This window comes from Panthera pardus, unplaced genomic scaffold, assembly GCF_024362965.1.
Source record: "Panthera pardus isolate Hobbes unplaced genomic scaffold, ASM2436296v1 HiC_scaffold_17, whole genome shotgun sequence".
NCBI classification, from domain to species: Eukaryota; Metazoa; Chordata; class Mammalia; order Carnivora; family Felidae; genus Panthera; species Panthera pardus.
The window spans coordinates 127,049,313-127,068,109 of record NW_026526732.1 but is presented as its reverse complement, the minus strand read 5'-3'; the positions used below and the strand labels follow the sequence as shown (position 1 = coordinate 127,068,109).

Sequence of the window (18,797 nt, the reverse complement as noted above, 5' to 3'; positions counted from 1 at the left end):
TGGACAAAAGATTTGAGTAGACACTTGACAAAGGAAGATACATGAAAAATAAGCACATGAAAAGATGCTGAACGTCATTACTAAGGGAAATGCAAACTAAAACCACAATAAAACAACACTACACACCCAAGAATGGCTGAAATTAAAAGACTGATAATATCAAGTGTTGCTGAGAATGTGGAACAACTACAATTCTCGTTTAATGCTGGCAGGACTGTATAACTGTACAGTCATTTTAGAAGACTTAGAGTGTTTTTTTCTTCTTTTTAAAAGTTAAATGTACATTTACCATACAGTCCAGCAGTCTTTTTCCTAGACTACTCCTAGAGTGTTTCTGTGTTACCAAGGATGAAACATATCCACACTCAGACTTGTTCACAGATATTCATAGCAGCTTTATTCACAGTAGCTCCAAAGTGGAAACAACTGAAATGTCCATCCGCTGGCAGATGGATAGGCAAATTATCTGTCCATTCAATAGAATACTACTCAGCCATAAAAAGGAGTGAACTACTGATACAGCAATGGATGAATCTCAGAAGCATGTTAAGTAAAGAAGCCACACGTAAGAGTATATATACTATATGATTCCCCTTATATACAGTTCTAGAAAAGGTAAAACAGTGATAAATCAGTGGTTGCTAGGGGTTGGCGGGAGGAGGAGACTATAAAGTAGCACAAAGAAGCTTTTAGGATGATGGAAATATTCTGTGTCACTATTGTGTTGGTTATAAGACTGAATACGTTTGTTAAAACTTTCCAAATCACACACTTAAAATTGGTGAATTTTATTTTATTGAAGCTATGCCTCAGCAATGGGAAGAGAAAAAAAAAAAAAAGGAAAGAAAGAATATGATAGCATCCCCCCCTCCAGGAGCTCCCAGTCTATGTAGGGAGTCAAGATAGTCTGGAAGAAACTTAAGGCAACGAATGATTAGGAGTCAGGTATAGTTAGTTCAGTTAAACATGTTCTATCACGCCTAGGACTGGTAGCTGTAACCCCATGCCCTGGGATGGTTATCAGTAATGCTCGGTTAAGCCATGAGGGAAGCAAGTCCAGCTTCCTTCGAGGAAGGAATTTAAGAGACGTTCTTCTTAACAAGTCAGCCTGTCTTACTTTTATCAATCTGGAAGGACCCTGGACTCCCCTGGGTAAGGCAACTTGAAGCAACTGTACTTCAACTGGAATATGTACAGTGTATCCAGCCTGGTGCTGGGAATTTGAAAGAAACACACTTTAGGACAATCACTGGGAGAATAGAAACCAACAGTTGAGAAGCACTGGGAAGTTAACAGTATAGGTGAAGACACAGACTACATGTGGAAAATTGTGTTATTCTACATGAAGAGTATTTGTGGGCATATGCCTGTGGGTCATGGGTTTCGAGTAGCAGTCTATTGGAGATGAAGTACCAAACTTAGTGGTTCTAGTAATAACCCTGAAGCAGAAATAAACTAACTCTGAGGCCACAAAGAGAAAGGGATCTAATTTGAGATGGATGCTGAGACTTAAAGAGGTGGAAGGAAAAGAAAGAATTTTCTCCCTGTTACAGGAGATATATGTGGACAACCCACTTGAGAAAATAGCCTCATCACCTAAAAAATATTACAGGTGTAAACAGTTTGATTTCTTCAGAGAAAAAGTAGAATTTGGAGCCAAGGAGGCAGAATTGATAGCTTTGTTGAATCATGGTTTTATCAAGAATAGATACATTTCCCATAATTTTTTGCCAGGTTAGAGTGTGACTAGTATATGCAAGGCAAGTTATTCCAGGAGATTCACGAAAAAAGGTCTGCAGCTTTAGATTGTTTTATTAGAGGTGATCATCAAAGACAATGATTGGGGAGGATGTTGACAGGGAGGCTGTGCATGCGGGGGTCAGGATGTATGGGAGCTCTATACCTTCGCTCAATTTTGTTGTGAACCAAAAGTGTTCTAAAAAATAAAATCTATTTTTAAAAACAATTATTTGTAAACGTGGCTTTGTTTGACAGGGTAAGAATTGAGTTTGGAAATTTTCAAAAACTTCTTGGAGGTCAGTTTTCTGAGTAATATATAAACATAAAAGGAACAGTGTGCCATGTTTTTCTGGCTCCGGACCCGCTTCTTTTAATTGAAGCACATTAAAAGTCAAAATGAAAGAGCCAAGTCTTGATTTCGGAGCATTGGGCTTTCTGAGTTAGGAGAAGCTGGTGAGCTGGTCTCTGATGAAGGGAATAGCTGCTCCCAGGAGGCTCTCCCGCCATCTCACCCTTCCTTACCTGTCTCACTTGTCAGTGTAGGGCCTGTGGCCCAGCCCCTGTACTGTCTGTGTGAGGAGAGGGGTTGAGCAGCACTGGGTATCATCCGGGTGCCTGAGGGAATTGATGGAGGGAGTGGGGCACAGGTGAGCAGACAGCAGCTAACTGCCTCTCAGAGCTCAGACGGGACAGGCAGGCCTCCGGATTTGGCATCTCTTAGAGGGTCATGGAAGTGTTAACCATTGTTCTTTTACCAGGAAGCTGCAATGAAAAGTGTCAGGACTTCTGGCCTCCTCTTCAGTTCCCCGAAAATTCTCTAGCTATGGGAACATTCCAGAAACTGTCAGGAACATCACTGAGACACACATCTAGACCGGAAGTGGAGGCTGGTAATAACAACAGTAGCAACAACAGCAATGATGACGGCTGTCATTGGGCACTTGTTCTGTCCAAGTACCGTGCACCTAACATGCATTACTTCACTTAATCCCCACAACACCATACGAGATAGGAACTGCTATCATTCCCACTTAACAGATAAGGACCCAGACTTAGAGCTCTAGGGACATGTCCAAGACTGCGCAGCCACCACAAATCAGAGAAGTGACCCCAACTCAGAAGTGTTTACCTTTGGAACATCTGCCCCTAACCACCGTACTTACTGTTGCAGTCATCTGAAAGTGATCGCTTGCTTTGCTTTGGTCTGGAGTTAAGGTAGATCGTGCCTGATCCGAGGGGACTGGACCAGAGAGAGGGGCTCAGGAATGTGGAAGGATTCAATGCCCTTGTCAATGGATGTGGGCTGGATGTGACAAATCAGAGGTATTCTCTTATCTCCAGATGTGTCTGCCTCGCCCAAATTCCCATCTTCCCAGCATGACCTGCAAGCAAATAAATGTCTAATGTCTCATTATCAGAACTCAGAGTGCAGTTGATTTACACGTTTCTAAATAGTATGTGTGGAAGTAGGCAATGACCATACTGTGCTTCTTGTACCCTGTTCAAAGCCTTGCCCGTGTGGAACTGAGCCTTCTCTGGTGATCTGTGAGTGTGGCAAATTCCTGCTACAGAAGGAAGAACGATTTACAGTAATGATGCTAGAGTCTGCTAGAATGCAAGCTCTATGTGAGCAGGGATTTTATTTGTAAAAAGTTGTATCTCCAGGATCTAAAACATGTAGGAAGTGTTCAATACATATATGTTTAATAATAATTACTAACTCTTCAAAGTACTTGTTCATCTACTATAATACTTGAGTAGGAAGGATAGTTTCTTTTTTTCTTTTTTAATTTTTTTGTTCCCCTCGCATTGTTGAGAAGGTGTGAGGAAATTGAGCCTTAGGAAAGTTAAGTGAATTATCTTGGTTCCAATAGCTAATTAGGAGAAATAGACTGGGGCCCTGGCTTCCCATTTCCTATTCTGAGTTCTTTCCTATCATTATCAGTCTTATTGGAATATGTTATTTCTGCCCATAGTGGGTTATGCTTTTATTTCTGTGATTTCTGCTTTGGGTCTACTGGTTCCAGGGTTCAGAGGAAACATGGTCATTTCCTGTGGCCAGTTTTGATTGTGGTGAGCTACATGGGCAATGTTCGGAGTGACCGTCATGGCAGAGTGACAGCTGGGCATGCTCACGTCTTTCTGAACAGAATAGTGCTGTACTTCATTGATTCTAATATAAATACCTCTCTTACTTATTTTAACATCTCTGAAACCTGGGGCGTCTGGGTGGCTCAGTCAGTTAAGTGTCCGACTTCAGCTCAGGTCATGATCTCGCGGCTTCTGAGTTCGTGCCCCACGTTGAGCTCTGTGCTGACAGCTCAGAGCCTGGAGCCTGTTTCGGATTCTGTGTCTCCCTCTCTCTCTGCCCCTCCCCTGCTTGCACTCTGTCTCTGTATCTCTCTCAAAAATAAACAAACGTTAAAAAAAATTTGTTTAATATCTCTGAAACCTGAACAGTGCTATCACCCTGAGGTCCTTCAGATTCAATTCTTTGCTTGAAGAGAGCTCAATGCAGACCGTCAGGGTGATTTTTCCCCCTTCCTTCATCCAGTACTGTGGCTGAGCCTTGCTGTCCTATTCTGCAGGAGGAACACTCTCTGGTTGGTGTTTGAGTTCTATCTATGTGGGTGTCACCTATTATTAGACTTGCCATTTGGGATACTTTTCTTTCTTAATGGTACATAAAATAATGGGCCTCTTGTGATTGATGACTCTTAGACTTGATGACATATGGAGCTTCCCTTTACTGAATTCTTCCTATTCATGAGACACTGCATACATGTCTTAGGTTCCTTGGGAACAGTGTCTGAGACTGAGATTTGATGCTGAGCGTGCTCTCAGGATCTGCACCTGTGGGATGGGGAAAGAAGCCTGACTGGCCAGAAGGGGAAATTTAACTCCAATGCAGTCAGGACAAAGGCCTTACCTGATCCTAGAGGGAGTAGGGATTCTGAGACTGGGGTGATCCTTCAGAGCTGTCTCTAGCTGGGGCAAGCAGCAAGCAGACCTTTATACTCCCACATCCACCATTCACTGGGTGCAAGCTCCACCTTCTACCCAACACCCTGGATGGGCTGTAACTTTGGACGCGGTCTCCCTTGGACCAAAGGCAATTTGGGGGAGTATGTCAGATAGTGGCTATCATCTGGTGGCTGGGGAAAATTGCCTCCATTCATAGGGGAGATCTGGGTGGCACACCACAGCCAGCAGCACATATATCATATTCACTCTTCACCCTATGGGAATTACTGTCATCGTCAATATCCAGTATGCAGATAAGGACACTGAGGCTTGGAGAGATTGAGCAGCTAATGTAAGTTGCTGAAGATTCATATCCGGTCCTGACATTAAGACTCAGCTCTTGACCATGAAGCTTGAGGGCTGCACTCTTGGCATCTCATAGTACGTTCATTGGTAGAAAAGAAGGAGGGAAATGTACATGTCTGGCCGTAGTAAGAATTTCTCTGTTGGAATGAAAAAAACAGTAAGGCTAGGTTTTACACAGAAGTGCACAGGAGGTAGCAGGGACTCACTATGGTGATGAATGGGGGCGGGGGGGGTGGGCAGCCACACTAGCTTATTGCTCTACACTCCGTGCAGTCTATGCCTATGTGTTTTAATTTTTTTTTTACATTTATTTATTTCTGATAGAGACAGAGCACAAGTGGGGGAGGGGCAGAGAGAGGGGGAGACGCAGAATCCAAAGCAGGCTCCAGGCTCTGAGCTGACAGCTCAGAGCCTGACGCGGGGCTGGAACTCACAAACTGTGAGATCATGACCTGAGCCGAAGTCGGACGCTTAACCTACTGAGCCACCCAGGTGCCCCAGTCTATGGCGATGTTTTATCTCCTGCCCTCATATTCATGGAAGGTGCTAGAGAAAGTAGCTTAGTCCACACTTTAGAAGTGAAATCATTAAGGCCAGGGAAGATGGTAGTTTGCCCAGAATCATGCGAAGGGGTGACTTGATGACCAGGGCACAGATGTGTCACCTTGTCCCTGTGCTCCCCATGTGTATCCCAGTGGAGGCTTCTTTTTTTTCCCCCAAATATTCTATTTTTTTTTCTATTTATTTATTTATTTATTTATTTATTTATTTATTTATTTATTTATTTATTTTTGAGAAAGAGCAAGCAGGGGAGAGGGGCAGAGAGATAGACTGAATCGCTAAGCAGGCTCCACCCTCAGCACAGACCCCAACACAGGGCTTGATCCCACCACCCTGGGATCATGACCTGAGCTGAAATCAAGAGTTGGATGCTCAACTGACTGAACCACCCAGATACCCAAGAAAGATTTTTTTAAGTAATCTCTATACCCAATGTGGGACTTGAATTTACAACCCTGAAGTCATACTCTACCCACTGAGCCAGCCAGGCACCCCCACCAGTAGAGGCTTCTTAACGGGAGGGTGAGATGTTGTCCCCTTCACCTTTGAGGTGACCAGGGCAGGTGATGGTTAGATGAAACTTTTGTCTCCTCACCTGCTTGGAGAAACCAGTGTCACCAGTCTTGAAATTTTCCGTGGGAAGCAAGAAGTAAAGCATTTCAGAGAATTTCTGAAATTTCTAGGGCTCTGTTGGCTTGCTTAATCATTAAGAAGGAGCAGTGTATTTGCAGGGAGGAAAAAATTTCAATGAATCTGATGTGAGAGCCATAAAAGATAACTCTTTTAGTTGAAAGGAGCGTTCTTTTACTTTTTGTAGGAATTTCACTTCCTCAGCTGCTTTGCAAACCAGCTACTTCAAAAAGCCATCTGTGTTATTGCTGGGTAGATAACAGTGGGAGACATTCCTGTTTGGGGACAAAAGTCACCTAGAAGAAAAGAAACAGGTTAGCTGTTCCCTTTTATTTGATTCTTCCCTATGCCAAGAGGGAAAACAGGTATCAGTTTTCATTGTTTGCTCTAGCTGGTTACAGGCCAGTGATGGGTTCTTTACCTAAGCTCCCTGGGTTGGGTGTGGGGGATTGGGGCTCATTCTACCCTCCTTCTCATTTGTCTTCCTGCACTGTAGAGGCTAAAAGCCATGCCTCTGGTTTGCAACAAGGGTTAACGATGCGATTGCGGGCTTCCAGTCAGATGGGCCTGTGGGCCATCTGCAGGTAGGAGTGAATGCAGCATAAGCTGGCATCCCAGGCAGAAAGCAGGGCCTGTGTTCTGCAGGTTTGGTTCTTGGGGAGATTTCCTGGTGTTTTTTGAACCAAGGGCATTTCTCTCTGGAGAAAGCCACAGTAGCAGTGGCTTCCTTATCATTGAATCTCTGCTAAGCCATGTGATCCTGGATTTTTGTCACTCAGCAGCTTCCTGATTCCCCAGCTCCTGGTTGTGGCCGAGGTGGCAATTCTCTTGGCGGGCCAGTTCTCAGGTGTTGTTCTGGGATTTATTCCTGAAAAGCCAGCCTGGGGCCTGTTCCTCCAGCCTTTTTCAGTAGTTTTGTAAGCACCTACCCCCTTAATTAATAGCATGCACTGTCTTAGGCCATTCAGGTTGCTGTAACAGAATGCCATAGACTGGCTGACTGAAATAACATTTAGTTCTCACAGTTCTGGAGGCTGGGAGGTCCAAGATCACAGTGCCAGCACATTCAGTGTCTGGTGAGACCTGGCTCGCTGTGTCCTCACATGGTAGGAGGGGCAAGGACTCTCTGGGGTCTCTTTTATAAGGGCACTAACCCCATTCACAAGGGCTCCACCCTTGTGACCTGATCACCTCCCAAAGGCCCCAATGCAATTACCACAAACTGGGGATGAGGTTTCAACATATATATTTTGTGGCGGACACAAATGTTGTCTTTAGCATGCATCTTATGATTGATGCCTCTTAGACTTGAAATATGGTAGCTTCTCTTTCTTGAGTGCTTTCTACTAATGAGGCACTTTGCATAGATGTGTTGGGTTAGGTTCCCTAGGAGCAGAGTTTCTTCTGTGGGGTGCCGAACAGCAGCTGAGGCACCATTGTATTTGACCTTTGTAACTACCCCACGAGATAGGTACTGGCTGGTCCCAGTTTCACAGCTGAAGAAACAGAACTCACATGGCTCGAATGACTTGTCAGTGGGAATGCCGGTTGCAAGCCCAGGTACATTCCCTCCTTACTGTGTCACCCCATCCCGCCTTGCATGGACTACGTGGTCACCTGGTATTTGCTTATCCTGTTTCTGGTATAACATATTTGCGAGAGAAAAATGACAGCAAACTCATCTTCCAAAGTACTTCATTAAAAAAAATTTTTTTTAATGTTTATTTATTTTTGAGACAGAGATAGAGCATGAATGGGGGAGGGTCAGAGAGAGAGGGAGACCCAGAATCCCAAGCAGGCTCCAGGCTCCGAGCTGTCAGCACAGAGCCGGACGCAGGGCTCAAACTCATGGACCACGAGATCATGACCTGAGCTGAAGTCGGACCCTTAACCGAATGAGCCACCCAGGCGCCCCCCGCAGAGTACTTCATTTTGTGTTGTTATTCGAAAAGTATCTTTGAAATGAAATTTCTTAGTTTTCTGCTATAAGCTTCTCCACAAATGTATGATACTCATTTCCTCCTGACTGCAATTACATTTCTTGTCTTTCCTTTTAACAGAATCGGGCTCATTCCCTGAGTCCCACCCAGGAGGCTTCCCACTCTCTTCACTGAAACATGAAAACAGCACCTCTATCATCTCATTAATCATTTAGTGTATATTTTCAGGGTTCTTTCCTAGATCATAAACCCTTTGAAAACAGGAACAATTGCACTAATATGACAGTAATAATATTAGCATAACTGTAGGGCACCTATTTGTGCCAAGCACTTGATGGGCATGACCTCTCCTCCTCCTCATAGCACTGCACAGTGGACGTCGTCTTGTGACCTTGTCACTTCGAATTTTGAATCTTACTGGAAGGGGGTGAGTGGGTTTTTGTCATGTGTCAACCCTGTGGAAGCCTCCCTGATCACGTCTCCCTCCTCCCACCCTGCAGACATCCACACTCCTGCCTTCTGTGGTTTCCATGCCCTCGTTTCTCTACTGTTGTTCCAAACATGTGCCCTCAGACATTTTCAGTCTTGGCTTTGAGCCGTTCTGCGTGTCTTCTTCCACCACTTACTTCTTCGCTCAACGGTATGTGGGGTGCAGCCTTGCTCCTGTGCGGAGTGTGCTCACGGTCACTCTGGTCTGTGTCCCGCTGTGTGTGCGTCCACACTTCCTCCTGTTTGGGGACGTTTGGCACTCCTGGTGCTTGCTGCTGCAAACACTTTCCTGCGAGTATTCCCTGCTCATCTCCTGGAACACAGGTGAGCACTTCTCCAGAGCACAGACCTCTGGAACCGCTGGGTCTGCGTGATTCTTCCCAGTTCTGTTTGCTGGCAATTCAGATGCATCTGCACCCCTTCCCTGACCATCCTGAGGGGACAGGAGGCCTTGCTTGTGGCCTGAATGTCTGTGGTCAGGTGCCCTGGGGACGGAGGAGGAGAGGAGGAGGAGAGGAGGTGTGGACGGTACTTCCTGCCGGCAGCCCAGGGAGGCAAAGCAGGCACAGCCTAGCAGGGCGGTGCCCTGGCACCTGCTCTCCGGGGACCTGGAGACCGGGGCCTCAGGCTGCAGCATGGTGACATCACAGAATCCACTGCGTGGTCACTGCTGGGCTGTGGGACACTAGAGGATGTTACATTCGGAGGCCCTTTGGCCTCGGTTCCTTCGTGGACCCGCACGCAGTAAGCAAAACCGTGTGGCTCTGGGGGCGTTGTCCAAAGCCTGGCTGCTACTGCGTGCTGCTCTGGCTCCTGCTGCAGGGTCCAAGGTCGTCAGATGTCTGGCCCCGGATGTCAGCCTCGGCCACCCTCTGCAGTCACCTCCCTGGCCTGTGTGCTCCCCCCGCGGCCTTAGACACTCGCCCAGCCCTCAAGCCCACGGTTGTCCCGTGACCCCTTTGCCCAGGGCTGGCTTTGACCTTCCTGGAGGAGGAGCCTGTGCCACTGGCCTGTCACCAGCAGGGCCTGGATGGGTGATGTCAGGGCCCCCCCAACCCCCCACCCTCCAGCTAGGGAAGGGCCAGACTGGGAGGGGGGGGCGCTGTGAGCAGAAGAGCCCTGGGGGCTGCCCCTGGGCTGCTCCAGCCTCTCCCTTTGTCGTGGCTGGTGGGGCAGCCGGAGGATGGTCACGTGGGTGAGGGGAGCTCCCCCTCCTGGGATCCCCTTCTTCCCCATTTTCCCTCCTTGGCCTCGACTCCGCGCTGAGACCTGGCTTCCTCCTCAGCTGCTCCTGTCGCCTCCCTCTGTGAGGGTGACATGAGGCTCCCATCTGGCCATCCACCTGCTGGCGTCTCTGCCCCTCTTGCAGTCCCATCGTGCAGCCCTTGGAGGGTCGCGCTGCCCCTGCAGCCCTTTAGGGCCCCCAGGGGCCTGTGCTGCTGCTCCCGTGGCCGTTCTGCCTCCCCCCTTCCTGGGCCTGGGCGGCTGCTCCGTCCTGGGCCTGCAGATGCGGGGGCCTCTGTGCTCACGGCCTGGCTGTGGGACCTGTGGCCGCTCCTGCTGCTCCTCACAGTGGACCCTCCGCCACAGCTGTGCACTTGGTGACTGCGGGAGGGGTGGTCGCGCTGGGCGTCCCATGAGCAGAGTCTGTGTGGGGACACGTGGATTCCCTCCCTTTTCCCGACTGTCCCCTTCCAGCCTAGCCAGAAGAGGTGGCCTCGGACAGCTCAGGGAGCATGTGGAATTCAACTTTACCTTCGTCTCCTCTCCATGGAGCCCTCGGCTTATCCTGAGAGGAGGAGAAAGAAATGAGGTCGAGAAGACAGTGAGGCCAGAGCATCTCAGATGGAGAGCATATAAAGGAAGACCCTTCGAGGCTGTCAAGTCCGTTGTCCTGGGGAGTTCGGGGAGGGCTCCCTTCTGCGGCACACCCGAGGGGCAATCTTGGACAGCAGGAGAGCAAGACGGAAGGTTCTGCTTGTTCAGCAGGAGAGCATGAAAGTTCCCCATGAAAATCGTTCACTGTTCTGTTTTGCACATTGTGCTCATGTCTGTAGAACCGATTCCTGCAAGTGAGACTGCTGGTCAGGGGGCCTGCTCATGCACACGTTACAGGTACCCCCCCACCCCCCACACGTTGTGCTGGTATGCAGTGTAGGGCAGTCATGGGGAGACAGACTGCAGCTCAGACAAACCAAGGACTTTCTCCTGGTTAAAATGTCTCACAACCGCTGAGACCGTCTGCGTCGGGGCAGGAAGTGTTCCAGAAGTGCATGGATGACCAGGGTGTTGTGGAGGGGATTACAACGTTGGGAAATGCAGCTTCGTGTCATGCTCTGGAGAACCCCTAGGACTCTCCAGTGTGGCATGTCCCCCAGGGGTGACTCTAGGCCCTGAGCCCTTTCAAATGCGATACATTTTCCTGGTGGGCCCAACAGGGCTCAGGGGCTTCGCAATATCAGCTGTTGGCCGCATTCCCATCCTCCTGCACCTGCAGACTTACAGCTGAGCTCGGCTTACTCTGCCCCAACAGGCGTGCCTACTGTGTCCTCAGCTGGGCTGGCCTGGCCCTGATGCACCTCCCCTGTGGTCTCAGGTGAGACCTGACCTTGACCTGGTCTGACCTTTCCCCATAGACCGTGAGGTCTTCCTGGTGTCTGAAGCGGGGACACTATTGCAGGTAAGGTACAGCCAGTGACAGACTTCAGGTGTAGCTGCTGTCCCTTATGATTGTGGATGGAGATCTTGAGAAACCTCAAAGAAAGGAGGCTGGTTAGTGCTAAGGTCGTTGTGGAGCCCCTGCCCTGTGGCCTATCGTCTGCTCCTTCGTTGGGCCAGCAGCATGATGTCAGGTAGTGGGCGATGGGGCTGGTCATGTGATGCCCCTGCCACCATTTATCGCACCCAAAAGTCACTTCTCTCCCGTTGGTCTGAACAAAGTCAAACGTTGGTGCATGCGTGAATATATCTGTCTCCCCTGCCTGGCTGCCTCTGCGGGTTCCCGGGGAGGTGCTGAGCATGTCCACTGCACAGCTGGGGGCTGTGTGATGCAGGGACATCCATCTGTTGCTCAGGACTATTGAGACAATTCTGCATCTGGCTTTCATTTCCCCACAGGGCCTGTGAGAGTTAACTCATTTTCCTCTGGGACCTCAATCCACTGACTGGCTGTGCTCATCTGCCACTGCCCTCTGTGACCTGCCCACCACACAGCCTTTTTCCTCGACCCCTGGCAACAACCTCTTCAGAGCAGGGCCATCACCTGCAAGGTGGTGGGGTGGCAGGCCTTGCCCCTCGGGGAATGCATGCAGGAAAGGGGTACACATCTATTTATAATCTCTACTTCATTGATGAGAGAATCAAGGTGAAGAGCCACAATTCTGCCTATGTCTCATCATGTCTGAGATCTCTGGGTAGAACCAGAATTCCCTACAAGGGGCTGGAAGTGCCTGGCTATCATAGTTCTGATCCTACTGTGGGTCATTAGTAAATACTGGGTGAACGACCTTTGGTCATTATGTTTTTGTGACCCAGGATTTCAGTGTACAAGAAAGCCAGTGTGGCCTTAGGGTCCTGGTCACTGAACACTGGACCTGTGTGATTTGGTGCCACTTTCCAAACGTTGGCCGGGGGACCTGAACTGGGCTGGCTGTATCAAGATCATAATGGGGGCTAATAAAAAATACAGATTTGGGGGCTCCATCTCTGAAGATCACAATTTACATAAAGTCTGGGATAGGACCTTGGAATCTATATTTTAAGCAAATTTCCCAGATACTTCTGATGTCAGTTAAACTTATCAACTAACTGGATTGAGAAAGCACAGAGAACAAAAGTGGCTAATTAAAGATTGGTAGGAGGGCATCTATAGATTATGATGATTTTTCTTGACTCTATGTTAGAGGTTTGCCGACAGAAAGGAAAAAGAGAAGCAGAATTTTATGGTGTCAGCCACACTGCTTGTGTGCTTTTGTTGGTGTTGTTTAATTAAAGTTCACTGACTCTGAAGGGACTGAATGCAAATTCTTAGATAAACTCCATCTTTCAAAAGCACTGCCTACTAAAGCTGTGGTTCACACACCTCCCTACCCCCTTCACATACAATGTGTACCAAATGAATACAGTTTAAGGAGGGAAAACTTTCTGATGAACAAGAAGAGGTCTTGGGTTTGCTTTTTGCAGGTGGAAACATAGAACCTTGCCCTGGGCTTAACCCTCAGGTATTTTTCTTGGAAAGGATGGATGAAATGAGTACTTAAAAAAAAAAAATTTTTTTTAAAGACTTAAATTTTTTTTAATCTTTATTTATTTTTGAGAGAGAGAGAGTGTGAGCAGGGGAGAGACAGACAGAGAGGGAGACACAGAATCCGCAGCAGGCTCCAGGCTCTGAGCTGTCAGCACCAAGCCTGACACGGGGCTCGAACTCACAGACCGCGAGATCATGACCTGAGCCGAGGTCAGACGCCCAACCGACCGAGCCACCCAGGCGTCCCTTAAAAGACTTTTTAAAAGACTTTTTCACATCTTAGAATGTTTAAGGCTAGAAAAGCCTTTGGAGCTTATCTCATCATTTCTCCCCCCTCATTTTATAGGTGAGGAAACTGAGGTTGCCTCACATATTAGTCTCTCCTAATGCCGACACATAGACTTCAATGACAGAAATTTATGTTTGCACAGTTCTGGAGGCCAGGGAGTCCAAGATCAAGGTTTGGCTATGTGGTTCCTGGTGGGAGCCCTCTTCCTGGCTTGTTGACAGCCGCCTTCTCACTGTGGCCTCACAAGTCAGAGTGAACTCTGGTGTCTCTTCCTACAAGTGTACGAATCCTATCAGATCAGGGCCCCACTCTTATGACCTCATTGAACCGTAATTACCCCCTCACAGGCCCTAACTCCAAATGTAGTCACATTGAGGGTCAGGGCATCAACATTTAGATTTTGGAGGACATTATTCAGTCCCTAGCATCCAGCTGGTGTGGAACAGGACCAGGCCTACAATCCAAGTTTCCTAACTTGAAGTCTCACTCTCTTCTGAATACTCATAAATATTACTTCTCTTGATCACACTATCGAAATGGCACCCTTATAGATTTGAGGGATTTAGTATAGGCTTCTTTAATCATCCATACTGAATCTACTTTGTTGCAAGGCAGGGGTTGGCAAGCCACTCCCCACAGTCCAAATCCAACTAGACACCTGCTGTTTGTGAGCTAATAATGGTTTTTACATTTTTAAATGGTTGGGGGAAAAGTCAAAAGAAAAATAATATTTCATGACATGAAAATCCTATAAAATTCAAATTTCAGTGTCCATAATGACTATTTCTTGGAACACCATTGTACCTGTTTATATATTGTCTATGGCCATATGGGAGCTGTAAAAGCAGAGTTGAGTACTTGCAACCAAGATAGTATGCCCTCCAAAGCCTAAAATACTTATCATCTGCCCCTTTTTGGACAAAGTTTGCCCACCCCTGATCAAAAAGTTTGGGTTTTGTTTATAAAAGAATGACTAATTGTGTGTGTGTGTGTGTGTGTGTGTGTGTGTGTGTGTGTTTTAAAATAAGTAACAGCATCTTCCAGCTTTTATTCTGACAATTTTCTGGGTGTCCTTTCTGGATGTCCATATAGCATATCCCTATAACCCCAACGCTTTTGTGGGGCTAACCTCGTAGATGTTACATTGAGCCCCGTTCTCAGGAAGAGAATCTGTGCTTGGGGTTCAATCCTCTGCCATTGTCGTTCTGAAATTCCTAATAGCTTTTATCATTGAATTTGTGTCTTGTTAGAGTAGTCCTATGGGACACTGGGGCTTAGAGCCCTGGTTCACTCTCACCTCCCACCTCACTGAGACAGCCCCTCATTCCCCAACCTTGGCCCCATGAGAGCTTGGGCGCCTTCACCCCAGTGTTCCTATGGGAGTCAACAGTTGACCAGTGACCATCCTCATGACTGAAAACAAATAAAACCCATTATGACGGGTCAAGAAAGAGATCATGAAAGACAGGAAAAATCTTTTTGGTTTGCCTGCTTTTTGAGCAAGGGCTCTGCATTTTTATTTTTCCCATGGCCCTGCAAATTATGTAGCTGCTCTGTTCTTATGACTCATAGCCTAGTGGTTTTATTGAATATAAAGAGCTATTTGTCCAAATTAGAGAATGTTATAGCACATAAAAAGGGAGATAAATTACACTTGTCTTTGCTCTTTTATTTCCACTCCCAGTATTAGCATTTTAAAATAATCACTCTTTTGATTTACTAACATTCTTTAATATTTATTTGGCAATGAATCAAGGCATTCGTTTGGGAATTAAAGACTAACACCATCAAAAGTTATGAATTTTCCTCTTGGTGCAGAGTTTAGCCATATTACAGATAATTAATAAATGTTTCTTTTTATGGTCTTTCCATTTAATAATGATCAAGTGATACACGACTTTACTGTTTTGAGAAAAAAATGCAGAAGTTTTAAAAAACAAGTTACTTTTGATGAAATGAACTATGCATAACTTGAAGGACAACTGTTTTTTAATAACAGCTTTGATATATTAGAGATCAAACTAAGTGCCTACAGCAGGAGCATAGCACATTTACACATTAATATAATAAGCTCTCAGAATCTCATTGTCACACAGCTTCCCAGGCAATTTTGATGAAAAGGGCTGATAGTTGTTCACTGGCCAGCCTTGGAGAACCACTGCCTGATTCATCAATCCATTGGCTTAAAGGGATCATGTTTTAATACAGTTCATCCTTCTTCAGGGGTCTTAAAAATTGTGATCTTTGAGGGGCACCTGTCTGGCTCAGGTAGTGGAACGTGCAACCCTTGATCTCAGGGTTGTGAGTTTGAGCCCCACATAGCCTGTGGAGATTACTTAAAAAAATAAAATCTTTAGGGGTGCCTGGGTCACTCAGTTGGTTAAGCGTCCGACTTCGGCTCAGGTCATGATCTCGCAGTTTGTGAGTTTGAGCCCCGCGTTGGGCTCTGTGCTGATAGCTCAGAGTGTGGAGCCTGTTTCAGATTCTGTGTCTCCCATTCTCTCTGCTCTTCCCTGCTTGTGCTCTGTCTCTGTCTCTCAAAAATGAGTAAACGTTTAAAAATAATTTGAAAAAATAAATAAAATCTTAAAAAAATTATGATCTTTGAGGAAATTGTTTGATTAGAGGTTGGGGGAAGAGGGAGAAAGAATTATCTAGAAAAAAACAGCTTGTTTCAATTATTCCTTAGAGGGGAAGGGATGTATAACAAGTAGAGAAGATTTCTCTTCATAAAGGACCCAGATGAATAAACATGGTATGTTTATGCTTTTAACAAACATATGTTTAGATGAGTGAATTTTTAAATAATTTTGAATTTTGGTGTGCCTGGGTGGCTCAGTTGATTAAGCCTCTGATTTTGGCTCAGGTCATGATCTCACAGTCTGTGAGTTTGAGCCCTACATCGGGCTCTTGTGCTGACAGCTCAGAGCCTGGAGCTGCTTTGGATTTTGTGTCTCCCTCTCTCTCTGCCCCTCTCCCACTTGTGCTCTGTCTCTCAAAAATAAATAAACATTTAAAAAGTTTTCTTTAATAATTTTGAGTTTTACTTTCATGTTAGAAGCTCATATCTTTCTCTATTCATTGGCCTTCCAGGGAAGAAGGCAACAATTCATGAGGATTCTTGATTATTCTTGATTATTAAGCAATTGGGCAATGATTCTTGATTATGGGGCAATTGGGCAATGCTTTTTCATTATTAGACAGTTCAAGATTTTACTAGTCAATTTGTAGTTGATATACATTTCCTGCTTCTACTCCCATAGCGTACTTCACCCCCATCAACATCTCCATCATAAGCAGTGGCAAGGGATTAGAAATGAAATACAAGCACATTCAGTGTTGCTGTGCTCAGCTTAGGGTATAATTTCAGGATGCACTTAATATAGTCAGTGTCTTTGTGGTTGTTAATGCTCTCTGGCTTTAAAATGAAATGCAAAGCAAAACTCATAATCAGATAGCAGTCAATCACACTCTAGAGAGAGTTTGCATAAGTGTATTCTCTCTGCTGGGTTTTGAAATTTTGGAACATATCCCTCATCATAAAATGAAAGGATTTGCTTACCTTAAAGGTCTTAGGTTTCAGAATGCAGATGATGGTATTGGAGTGGGTTCTGATAGCATAGTAATCATACTACCCTTGCTTAGGCTGGCTCTAAGCCTGCTCTGGTCATTCTGAGGTGTGTAGGGGGAACTGGTTTCTTCTGTCATCTCTCTGCTTCTGTGAAAGGACCAGGATAGAAGTAGGGGACAGACTTGGCTGCTGGAGCATCAGGAAGTAGAAGCCAGTTAGGGCTGGTACCAGCTGTGACCAAGAGCAATTTACCTTTGGCTGTGGGGTAGGTTCGTAGGGAACTCTGGATTGGAGGCGTTGGGCCTCTCCAAAAATATGTATTAGCCACATGGCATTAAGAGACACTGTAGTTTTGGGGGGCACCTGAGTGGCTCAATCAGTTAAGCATCCGACTTTTGGCTCAGGTCATGATTTCACAGTTCGTGGGTTCAAGCCCCGTGTCTGGCTCTGTGCTGACAGCTCAGAGCCTGCAGCCTGCTTTGGATTCTGTGTCTCCCTCTCTCTCTGCCCCTCCCCTGCTCACACTCTCTCTCTCAAAAATAAACATTAAAAAAAGAGAGAGAGAAAGAGAGAGAGATACTGTGGTTTTCTATAAAGTATGAAGGCCAAACAGAAGATTAGGATTTAATTGCAATTCTTTTACCAACTAGCTTTGCTTTAGGCAAGCAGTATGACTTCTATGAGTCTTACTTTCCTTATCTGTTAAAAGGGGAATCTCTAAGATCCTTCCTGATGATATTAGTTTAGGTCTGTTATCCTATTAGGAAAACGGCCATTATCATCACTGATCAGAAATACTGTAGGATTAACAGAGCATGAAAAGAAATACCGAAAACATGATTTGTTTGCAAGGTATAATAAAGAATACATCTGGTTTTTGTCCCCACTTCGTGGCATAGAGCTTCAAACCCCTGGGAACTTCCAGAGTGACAGGAGTGTCTTTGTTATGCTAAGGAGACAGTTCCTGGTGGGTCCCAAGGTAGCTTCAGGACAGGATCTGGTCACCAGAAAAACCCACCACTTAAGAGTTGGAACTTTGGGCCAGCCTGTCCTCCACTGGACGGGAAGGGAACTGAAGATTGAGCTCAGTCATGTGGCTAATGATTTAATCAATCACGTATAATAATGAAGCCCCCTATAAAAAACTCTGGACATTGAGATTCAGTAGAGCTTCCCAGTTGGCGAACATGTTGGTGTCCTGGGAAAGTGGCGTGGCTACATTCCATGAGGAGAAGGCATGGAAGTTCTGTGCCCTGTCCTGTCTTCCCTATCTTCCTGCCCCCAGACCTTGCCCTATGCGTCCCTTCATTTGGCTGTTTTTGAGTTGCACCCTATATGCTAAACTGTAATCAGAAATGCATGTGGCCTGGGAACCCACCTTGTGGCTGGCATCTGAAGTGAGGGCAGTCTTGTGGAGGATGGAGCCTTTTTAAGCCTGTGTTAGTGTGATATTAACTGCAGGTAGTTAGTATCAAAATTGTGTTGCAAGACACCCACTTGGTGTTGGAGAGTTGGTGTCAGTTTGCTTAGAATTAACATGAATTATAATATTTTATGTGGACTTTCCACCTTTGTGGTTTATTTCAGTAGAGCCAAATAATGACTGTATTTGTAACTGCATATGATAATTTATATATTTAATATAAAATTATTTGATTACAGTCCTAGACTCTGTTCATGGATACCCAGCCTTTAGTTTATGTTCATTTATTTTTGTCATCTTCTTACATAGTATGTTCATGACTTAGAAAGGAATAAACAAATAAAACTGAGGGAGTGCTTTAAAAACATTTTTTTTGGCTTAAAAAAATAATGCATAAGTCCTCAGGTATAAATGCAAAATTATTAATTGATAATTCAGATGGTAGATGTCAGTGTAGAACTAGAAGATAGAAGTGTTTGGAGAAAGAGTCCAGGTTCTGATGATTTGAGAAGGAAAGTGTCTGTGATAGAGACTAGATGTGTTCATCAAACTCGATTTTTCTCTACTTCCTGGGCACG

At 45.8% G+C, this 18,797-nt stretch overlaps 1 protein-coding gene and 1 long non-coding RNA gene across 2 annotated transcripts in view; both read left to right on the top strand.

The window, feature by feature from the left end:
- Positions 1–3,152, top strand: part of SNRNP48 (small nuclear ribonucleoprotein U11/U12 subunit 48) — a 32,141-nt gene extending 28,989 nt beyond the window's left edge. The window contains exon 10 of the mRNA XM_019419795.2: positions 2,779–3,152. The gene's annotated coding sequence lies outside the window, so the exon portion shown is untranslated. The remainder of the gene's footprint in view (positions 1–2,778) is intronic.
- Positions 3,153–10,120: 6,968 nt separating this feature from the next.
- LOC128777723 (uncharacterized) lies at positions 10,121–14,878 on the top strand. Its single transcript, XR_008423055.1, has 2 exons — positions 10,121–11,370; positions 11,808–14,878. It is a non-coding gene; the product is annotated as an uncharacterized LOC128777723 (long non-coding RNA).
- Positions 14,879–18,797: the final 3,919 nt, after the last annotated feature.